The sequence below is a fragment of the Mastomys coucha genome, unplaced genomic scaffold (assembly GCF_008632895.1).
Source record: "Mastomys coucha isolate ucsf_1 unplaced genomic scaffold, UCSF_Mcou_1 pScaffold22, whole genome shotgun sequence".
Lineage (NCBI taxonomy): Eukaryota > Metazoa > Chordata > Mammalia > Rodentia > Muridae > Mastomys > Mastomys coucha.
This window is the reverse complement of record NW_022196905.1, coordinates 168,446,491-168,456,951: the sequence shown is the minus strand read 5'-3', so window position 1 is coordinate 168,456,951 and position 10,461 is coordinate 168,446,491. Positions and strand designations below refer to the sequence as shown.

The window sequence follows — 10,461 nt, the reverse complement described above, 5'->3', positions numbered from 1 at the left end:
TCACATCATGGTGGAGTGAAGGCAAGATGATTCATTTCTCCCAGCTTTTGCCCGAGAGCTTTGCTCTGTGTAGGAAATGCCCTTCCAGCGGGCCACAGAGAGACACACCATTTCCTGGCTCTGGGACTTGTCTTTTGCTTGGGATTTCAGATGAATGACATCAGCAGACCCTGGATGCAAACATGGATACTCTGCCTTGGCCATTTATCATATAGATGGCAGAGGAAGCCTGCAGATGGGGGCTCTCAGGCAAGGCTGGAAAGTTAGCTTTAGGGCAGAGAAGAAATGAGGGATTGACCTCTTAAGGTCCCTGCACGCACATGCTAGAAGGGCAGAGAGACAGGAAGACCTGAGGAGATAGAAAAGCAGAAGGGAAATGTACAAACCACCACTTGGAATGAGGAAATGCAGCTTCAAAAGGAAGGGGATGGGTTAGGAGGCAGCTCAGCGGCTGAGCACTTCCTTAACACAGGCATGGCCCTGGGTGCGAAGGGTCTAAAGAATCCTTCAAAGCATGAGGAAATAGGTTTCCCATGCAAGTGGAGTGGGAGACAGAGCCAACCCGGAGAGGAGATTTCTGAGTTTGAGACCTAATTGTGTAGCTTAGGAGCAAATTATCCGGTGAGACTCAGTTTCCTCATTTTGCTAAGGGGTATCATAACATTCCAATGATTTACCTCACCTAGTTGTTAAAAGATCAATTAAGATAACAGATGTGAGAGGATTTTTCCAAATGAAGTAATGCTGTGTAAATGTGAGTTGTTATCATTGTTTTTCTTTCTAGGCAAGTACCAGCTTTGTGAGCCTGGACAAGTTCCTACAGGGGAACAGAGATGATCACTGGTTACGAGACTTGCCCAGTTTTGGGGGGTAGCCCACAGAGTTTGACTCAGAATTCAAAGCTCCTCTTGTCTAGGGCCTCACTTGTCCCTGGTTGACCTAGTGAAAAGGTTTGGGGATGCCCCAGAAGGTCCCTCTTCTCAGGCTCTCAGATTGTGCCCTGCAGCAGGGTCTTAGCCTGGGAAACAAGCTGACTGGGCAGAAGCAGCTCTCCGCCTTGCCTTCTCTGGCAATAAGACAAGTTTAGCAGCCAATAAATCTGGACTTCATAAGCCATACTCACCCAAATCACACCAAGTCAAATGCATTCTCACAACATTTCCCTGATAGATTAGCTCTAAGATGTCGAGCAGAGGAAAATCTGCATGATTTGGCTGAGCTGCTGGACAGTAATCCCACATGCCTGAGACTTCAGATTCTACACACACACACACACACACACACACACACACACACACACACACACACACATATATCCCTGTTAGGGTTTGATGTAGAATAGAACTGCAATAATATATAGTAACAACATATATTGCGTTACAATTTGATATTAAATAGAACTGCAATAATATATAGTGGCAGACATTATTTTAAAACTAATAAATTGCTTATTTCTAGAATTTTCCATTTAACATTTTTTTTTTTTTTAAGATGGAGGTTGACCATATAGGTAAGTGATGAGGACCGCCTACAGGAAGTAGATGGTGTTGCTTACAGGAAGAAAGAGTTCCAGGTGGAGGATTGGTCTTGTCATCTAAGACCCTCCGGACTGAAGGGCCTAGCAGCCTGCTGCCTGGGAACCGGAACCTCTGCTTTCAGCACAGGCGAGCAATGGCCTTAACAGGGACACACTAAAGGGGCCCCACCTTTTCTGGCCTTCCCTCTGAAAGAGAAGGAAGGAGGAAGTAGGAGGAGAAGGAGGAGGGGAAGGAAGGGGCCTGGGAAGCATAAAGAAAAAAAAAAAGAAGTGCTTAATAAGAGAGGATGTCGGGGAACACAGCCTGCCCTGGCAATGAGGTTTAGAACAAAGTAGCCATTTGCACACGGAGGGTGCCCCAGGAGGGACCTTTCCCTAGACCGAACACATCACCCAGTCCTCTCTAGCCTTTCTGGAAGATGCCGGGCCTTCCGAGCAGGGCCTGCCTTCTCTGGCAGCAGACAAAAGGCCATTTCTGAGTTACACAGAAAATGTGTTACTTTGCCAGAGGGTCGGGTAAAGGCTGCCCGGGCCAATCCTGGCCCAGCAGAGCTGTTTGCAGAGGGGGCCTGTCAGTCACTTAGGAGCCCCGCGTGAAAGGGGCCCCTTGTCAACTTCCCCTGCCTTTGAAGTGACTGGGATGGAGGTGCTCAATTAAAAGCCCATCAGTCTGTAAGTAAATCAACGCCTATCAGGCTTGTCACATCAAACAAACGATTATTACCCCAGCCCGCCCACCCCATTAATCTGGCTGTTCCCTCTTGACGGCTCAGGGTCAGGGCGGTGTAAATCCTGTACTGGATTCCAGCCACCTGGATCGGGATGAAAGCCCTGGTATAACACACCATGCTCTCAGGCATTTCCCAGGGCCCCTGGAGGGAAGGCCCCTGTCGCAGAGGGGTGGTGACAGAAGAGTCCCCCCAAAGGCAGGACCTTGGGGAGAGACGCAAGACATGAGGGAGATGGAAAGACGTAAAATAAGGATACTACAATAGAAACGTAAAATAGGGATACTACAATAGAAACACCAGAAGAGTGTTGAGACCGGACTTCTGAAAACTCACTGGAAATCTTGTGGACACTCACACACACACTCCCAAAGGACAAGGTCTCTGGATGCAATTCTCAGACTTTACATTCTGAGGCCCAAGTCAGAGAGTAGACTGAAGATCAACGGGGATTTTCTTCGAGTCTCCCCATGAGTCACACGGTCAAGGGAAAGAAAGATGGTAGAGACGATACAAGAAAGCGTTCAGGTTGCTATGCCATTCTCTGTGTTGGGCATCAGAACTGGCATGGGCAGAAGCCAAGGTGGTATAACCAGGACACATTAGACCAGTGGTCCCCAACCTTCCTAACGCGGTGACCCTTTAACACAGTTCCTCACCTCGTGGTGACCCCAGCCATAAAATTACTTTTTGTTGCTACTTCATAACTGTAACTTTGCTACTGTTATGAACTGTAATAAATATCTGATATTCAGTATACTGATATGTGACCCAATGAAAAGGTCGTGAGACGCCCAAAGGGGTCATGACCCACAGGTTGAGAACGGTTGCCTTAACTCCTAGCCCCAAGTTCAGATAGTCTACCCAAGTGCCTAAGGACCACTTTGTTCTGGTGAAGTTCTCCTCGGTTCTGTGTGCTGGCTTCTTGATTCCTCTCTGCACATGGGATCAAGCCCTTGGCTTTTCCCACTGTAGACGAAAGGAAAGTATAAACAGAGAGGAAAGGACACAGTATAGTTTGAAAGAGGAGCAAGTGTCAAACAGCTGTGTGTGGAAGGAACTCAACCACTCATCCACATCGCAGGGAAAGACAAGGCAGGAAACTACCAATCTCTTCCCATAGGTTCTCCCGCTGACTCATGGTGGTCCGGATTTAAAAATGGTGGCTGTTTGCTTGTCCACTTCGAGAGGGAAGAATAACTCCTTAAATAAAGTGAGACCGGAACTGAAACAGAAGACCCAGGAGGGGAAGCTTTTTTGGCTCGCTTGAACAGGAAGTTCTGCTTGCCCAGCCTTGCAGGTCATGTTCATTTCCTACTACACAAAGGGTGAAAGTTCTTGAAGTAACTGGAGACGTTTTTTGTTCCTATCTTCCTGTGGGGAGGTGAGAACTACTCATGAAAAAAATCCTCCAGACAGGCTGCATTAGTCAGCTTACTGCTGCTATGACGAAACAGCCCAGGCAATGGACTTGTAAGGAGACAAGACTTACTTAGTTCATAGTTTCAGCGGTCTCTGCTCATAGTCCTTTGGCCCTGTTGTGTAGGGGTTTGGGACAAGGCAAATCATGAGCCATGGTGGCTGTGAAGCAAATAAAGGGAGGGATGGAGCTATTCTTAATACATCCTTCAAGTGTGTGCCCTTAGTGACTTAATTTCCTTCTACGAGGCCCAATCTCTTAACGATTCAGCCACCTCCAAAGAGTGCCAAGGGCTGGTGGCCAAGCCTTTGTACGTGGGCCTTTGTAAGGGATTTAAAATCCAAGTCACAGCGCAGACTACTACACCAACTGTGTGTGGGCTTTCTGTCAAGCGTTCTCTAAGGAGCTGGCTGCCCATCATGCCAGTGTGAACTAATTTGTCCTGTCATCAAGACCCAGCAGTGCACAGAGCCTTTGTTATCTACGTTGATAGACGTGTGGAGGCTTTCCCCAGAGATGAGGAGGAATCACGTCCACTAAATATCTGCCCCACGCTGTTTCTTGTGAGGAGCACAGCTCCCATGTCCTCTAAGAAGGATTTTATATGTCTAACCTACAGGCTCCCTTCTAAACCACTGGAATATAGTAGTGAATAGGATAGGCAAGGTCCAGGGATGTATGGGATCCTTACAAAGGACCAATGCGTTTGATTCTTCTCCTTCGTCACATGTACGTTCATTAGGCAGAGATTTGCAGAATGTCTCAGTGTCTAAGTCCTTTGCACAAGGAGTCAAAGAAGAGTTGGAAAGAAATTCTGTCCTGGAAGAAAGTCACAGCTAATGAAATCTAACTTGGTGCATTGAGTGGTAGGTACCATATGCTGGGAAAGAGAGAAAGAGAAAGAGAGAGAGGAAGAGAGGGAGAGGGAGGAGGGAGAGAGGGAGGGAGAGAGAGAGAAAGAGAGAAAGAGAGAGAGAGAGAGAAAGAGAGAGAGAGAAAGAGAGAGAGAGAGAGAGAGAGAGAGAGAGAGAGAGAGAGGGAGGGAGGGAGGGAGGGAGGGAGAGAGAGAGAGAGAGACAGAGAGAGAGAGAGAGAGAGAGAGAGAGAGAGAGTGTCCAGGGGGGAGATAATTTATTCTGACTCTTCTTAGTGAAGATCTAGAATGAAACACTGTGTTTGCTGTTGTATCATGTCAGGTTTTTAATATGCTCTATAATATAATACTGTGTGGGCTTAATGTCTGCTGTTCCTGGCTGCAATGACAATCTAACTCATTGTCCTTGTAATTACAGCCACATCACAATACCCTTCTTGATCGAGCAGGTGTATTTAACACAGGGAATTCCATTCCAGGCTTCCCCAGAGGACCAGGTTATGGCTGTGAACTCCCAGACATGGGACTTGTGTTTCTTAGAGTGAGGTGAAGGCTCTGAACCCAGGCTGCAATTCAAAACCAGGCTCTTCAAATGCTGGTTGTACTGCTTGCCTGCTGGGAGGCCATGGGCAAATCACTTGAACTCCCCGTGTGTGTTTCCCCATCTGTTAAATTGGGGTGATAAGAGCCTTGGCCTCATAGGGTTATATGACAATTAAATGCATGTAAATCATTCACAACAGCGCTACAGAGAGTGTGCACTCAACAATGCCCACTAGGATTCCTGCTTTGCCTCAGAGTGGTTTCTTGAAGGGAAAATGCTAGGAAGGTTCTAAATCCATGCATGAGTCTTCTTGCATTTTAACATCGTTTACATTAATTGTATTTAAAATCTATTTATTTATTTTTATGTGTACAGGTGCTTTGCCTGAATATATGCCTGTGTACAATGTGTGTGCCTGGTGCCCATGGAGGCCAGAAGAGGGCATCAGAAATTCTAGGCCTGGAGTTACAGATGGTTATGAGCCACCACAAAGAAGCTGAGAATAAATTCCAGGCCCCACTTGAAGAGCAGCCCACATAACTCAAATATTGAGTCATCTATCAAGCCCCTAGTTTTGATTCTAAGTCTCTCAGTACTTATAAACATTTAAATGTTTTTTAAACTAAAATTATGTATGTATTAACATTTAATGTAATATAAAAAGGTCTCTGCATTGTCATGTGAGCTTAAAACTGTATGTACTCTCTTCCTCGTTCATATCCTGGTTTCTCCTCTGGAAAGAGCCATCATCCTGTATTTATATCTTGTATTTATTTATTTATTTCTTGCCTTTTAGGAAAACTTATTTTTCAATTTATTTTTATTTTATTTTAATGTTTTGGCCTGTTTTGAAATAGGGGTTCTCTGTATAACAGAGCCCTGGTTGTCCTGGAACTGGCTTTGTAGACAAGGCTGGTCTTGAACTCCCAGAGATCTGCCTGTCTCTTCCTCCCAAGTGCTGGGATTAAAGGCAGGTACCACTATACCCAGCTCAAATGATGTGTTTTTTTAATTAACTAATTAATTAACAATGGCTTGCCAAGCATCAGATTCCATCCCTATCACTCTTCCTTTGGATTTTAAAAATGACAGTCTATTTATTTCAAGCATGCATATACATATAATGTGGGTATGCATGTGTTATGGCCCACATGTGGAGGTCAGAGAACAACTTGTGGGAGTCCATTCTCTTTTTTTTTTTTTACCATGCAGGATCCTCGGGACTGAACTCAGGCCACGTGTTTTGTCAACAAGCCCCTTTATTCACTGAGCCCTCTTGCTGGCCACCTTCTTACAGTTTCACACAAGCTCAGGGGTGATGGATTCTCCCCTGTTCCTGCCTCACCTCCATTTACATGTTCAGTTCCTAGGACCCCACCTTCCACTTCCTATCCCTTATTTTTTCCTCACCAAGTGCCCTTAAGGCCTTCTTTTCCACTCCCTGGGCCACTTTCTAGTTTCCTGACATCTACACGCAGTGACTCCCATATAAGCATATGAATACAAAAATTCTAAGCTAAGATTAGTGCAAGAGAGAGAATATGTGGTATTTGGGCAACATCACGTAATACAAAGTTTTCCAATTCTATCTATTTTTCTTGCAGATTTCATTTTCCTTTATGGTTGAAGAAAATTCATAGCATGTTTTTCAGATGTTAGTTCCATTGCCATGGCTGAGCCCGAAGTGCAGCTCAACTGTAGCATTTTTACCCAGCGTGTACAAAGTCTTAGATTCAATATCCCAGAGCTGCAAAATAAAACGTGCGTTCTGATGAGATTTCTCCTCTCTCTCTCTCTCTCTCTCTCTCTCTCTCTCTCTCTCTCTCTCTCTCTCTCTCTCTCTTTCTCTGTGTGTGTGTATGTCTATGTCTGTGTGTGTTCATGTACACTTCCATATCTGGTTTATGCAGTGCTGGGAAGTGTACTTAAGGCTTTGTGTATGACAAGCAAGTATTCTACCAACTGAGATAGACTCCTATTCTCACATTGAATTATTTTATTTCTTCAAGTTTTACTTAAATATTTTAAAAATATCTCCAGCTGTATTTGTGTGCTTTTCTCTCTTAGGTCTGTTAGTTTTTGCTTTATATATCTTGAGATTACGTTATTAGGTGTCTTAGGGTTACCAGTGCTGTAAAGAGACACCATGATCAAGGCAACTCTTACACATAAAACATTTAATTGGGGCTGGCTTACACTTTCAGAGGTTCAGTCCATCATCATCATGTCGGGAAGCATGGCAGCATCCAGGCAGACATAGTGCTGGAAGAATCAGGAGTTCTACGTTTTGAAGAACTGAAGGCAGCCAGAAAAAGACTCTCCTCTACACTGGGTGGAGCTTGAATACAGAGACCTCAAAGCCCCACCTACAGAGTGACACACTTCCTCCCACAAGGCCACAACTCCTCCAATAAGGCCATACCTCCTAATAGTGCCACTTCCATTGGGGCAAGCACATTCAAACCACCACATTAGGCCTATACAAACTTAGAACTGCTCTATTTTTCCACTGAGTTGACCACTCAGTCCCAGAATGACACTTTCTGTGCTAGTCTACCCCCTCTCCCGCCCCCAGCTGATACTCGCCTAGCTCCTGATTGCTCCTGAGTTTTGTTTTGTATGCCTTTTCCTACCCTTTCAAGTTCTAGCCTAGTTATCTGTTGTTATTTAATAGATCACACCAACAGGAATTTTGTCACACTTTAAGGTTTTGTGGAGCAGCAAATTGGACACAACATAATAGCGGCCTCTTATCATCGCTGTTTTACTTCATCTGAAGCTTTGGTTAGAAAGAATTTTTAGAAAGATTTGGAGCTGGAATAACTGTCTGGAGATGATGTTATTCATATCTGGTACCTGGAGTTGGATAATGTGACATGGGGCCCAGCTAATGATATTGACTGACGTGCCTAAATATGGATGCTGCACATGGCTTGGGCTTCCTTACGACATGGGAGTCTCCGTGGTCAGACTTCTTAAACGGTGTCTCAGACTGCTAAGCGTGACTGTCTCATCAAACTGCAGCTTCTTATAATCTCACCTTCAAAGTCAGTGTTGCTTTTGTCCTACTTTGTGGCTCGAAGGAACCACAAACAGGCCCAGACTGAAGGTAGGCAGACCCAACTTATATTGAGAAAAGTGCCCAAAGGTTTGAGGCTATGTCTTATAGATTGACCCACACCTCCTCTTAGGCTTAAGGTGCCGCTTATTAACTCCAGATAATTAGATATTTTCTTGGAGGGTGGTACAGAATGATCGTTTAGTGGGTGAGGGTGCATCAATCCTTGTTGGCCATTGCCTTCCTCATGGTTACCAGCACATTGCTCAGCTCCTCCGGCTTTCTCTTGGTGTGGATGTGCGTGCCCACTGTCTTTTTGATGAACTTGAGTGTGTACTTGTCTTTGGACACTTTGAGAACAATGTGGCGTGCTGCTTGTAGGGCGTGAAGCTGCATACCTCCTGGAACATGTCCCTGGACTTGATGTGCTTGGTGGGGTGCCTCGCAGCCCTTGTTAAGGTCCACAGCCATGGGGTAGTGCAGGGCCATGGCTGCTGCTCTCTGATGGCAGCCAGGACAGAAAGCAGAGTTAGATTTTAAAATAATTTTTATCCAACAATTTATTTTTAAAGACTTCATTGCATTTAATTTTAATCAACTAATGAATTAACTAATTGTGTGGTTGTGAAAGGTGAATGTCTGCCACTGTGTGTGTGTGTGTATGTGTGTGTGTGTGTGTGTGTAGGTCAGAGGACTTGTGAGAATCAGTTAACTCCTTCCCACCATGTGAGTCCTGGGGACTGAACTCAGGTTGTCGATCTTGGTAGCAGGAACCTTCACCCACTGAGCCTTTTCACTGGGTCAGTCTTTGTTTTTTAACTGAAATCTTTGGTCCATTTACATTTAAAGTAACCGTGGAGATTGTACTTTAAATTGAACATGTTATACTTTTTACTTATTCCGAGTGATTTTTGTTAACTTTGCCCTCATTTCTCCTTCCTTGGAACTGTTATATATTTGCACCCTCTCCTACTCAGTTGCCTGCTTTTCGTACGTTTTTCAACTATTCTCAGTTGATTACTCCGTAATCTTGTCATCTATGTGTAGAGAATGGACTAATCTGTATTCTTTTAGTTTACATGTTGTTGAAGTGAGCAGAACAACCACTCCAGAGATTCCTATGTCTGCCATTATTTCATTATAAACTACCTTAAATAGTACTTATATCACATCCCGAAGAATTGGAGAACTTCAGAACATGTGCACTCACTTACCCATCCCTTATTTTTTGTGCTTTTCTATCTATCTATCTATCTATCTATCTATCTATCTATCTATCTATCTATCTATCTATCTATCATCTCTCTATCTATCATCTTGTGTATTTTGATCATCATAAGACACTGTATTGCTTTACACTGAACACTAATTTGTACTGGTGCATAAAATTTACCTTCTGATACTGCTTAGTCCTTCGTTCATGTCTGTGTTTTCATTTGGGATCATTTGGGGTCACCTGCCTCCCTGAATGCTTCTGTGTATATGCTAAATTCCGATTCTGTTTCCTGAAAAGGTCTTCACTGTGCCTTGGTTTTGAGGGGCATTTTCAGTGAGCATGGAGTTTTAGGTCGGCAGTTATTTTCTTAGGGTGCTTTAATAGTTCTCCATAGCTCTCTTCTGGTTTCACATGATTTCTCTGTTGCTTACTTTCAGTTTTAACGATTACCCTTTTGAAGTAACTTTCTTTTTCTTATAGCTGCCTTGGTTTTCTTACTTTTAGTAATTTCCCTACAACATATATCGCTGTAGTATCTTTATATTTATGTCACATGGGCATATAAGTTTTAAAATTCTGTAGCATTACTTTATTCTGTCTTTCATAATTTTGAGGTGATTCCTAACCAGGATTTCTTTAAAAGTTGTTTCATTCATATCCCCTCTTTCCTCCATCTGAGATCCGATTACAAGTATGTTAGATGATTTTACCATGTCCCTGTATTCTTCTATGGTTTAAAAAACCTTTTCTTTTTTTTTAAACCTAGGATGCCTATTTTACTTTGAATTGCTATATTCCGTTCTTAATCTCAGCAAAAGCTCTAGGATTTTCATTTTACATCTTTTAAAAAAGCAGACCACAGTTCTGCTGTAAAATTATCCTCTTTTATTTTCTTTGACACACCAATGATAGTGTAAAGTCTGTCAGAAAATCTGAACAACTTGGCTGTTTCTTCTCTGTTCTTCTCTCCTCTCTCTCAGACTTTAGTCACATTATCATCTGTACTAGAATGTCTGGCAATTTTCTGTTGAACTCAGGCACTGTGTACAGAACCCTGTAGTTTCTGGATGATGTGCCTTTGTTC

The 10,461-nt window shown here is 43.7% G+C and overlaps 1 pseudogene; it reads right to left on the bottom strand.

Annotated features, from left to right (window-relative positions):
* Positions 1–8,380: 8,380 nt before the first annotated feature.
* Positions 8,381–8,650, bottom strand: LOC116104757 (annotated as a pseudogene).
* Between the last annotated feature and the right edge of the window lie 1,811 nt (positions 8,651–10,461).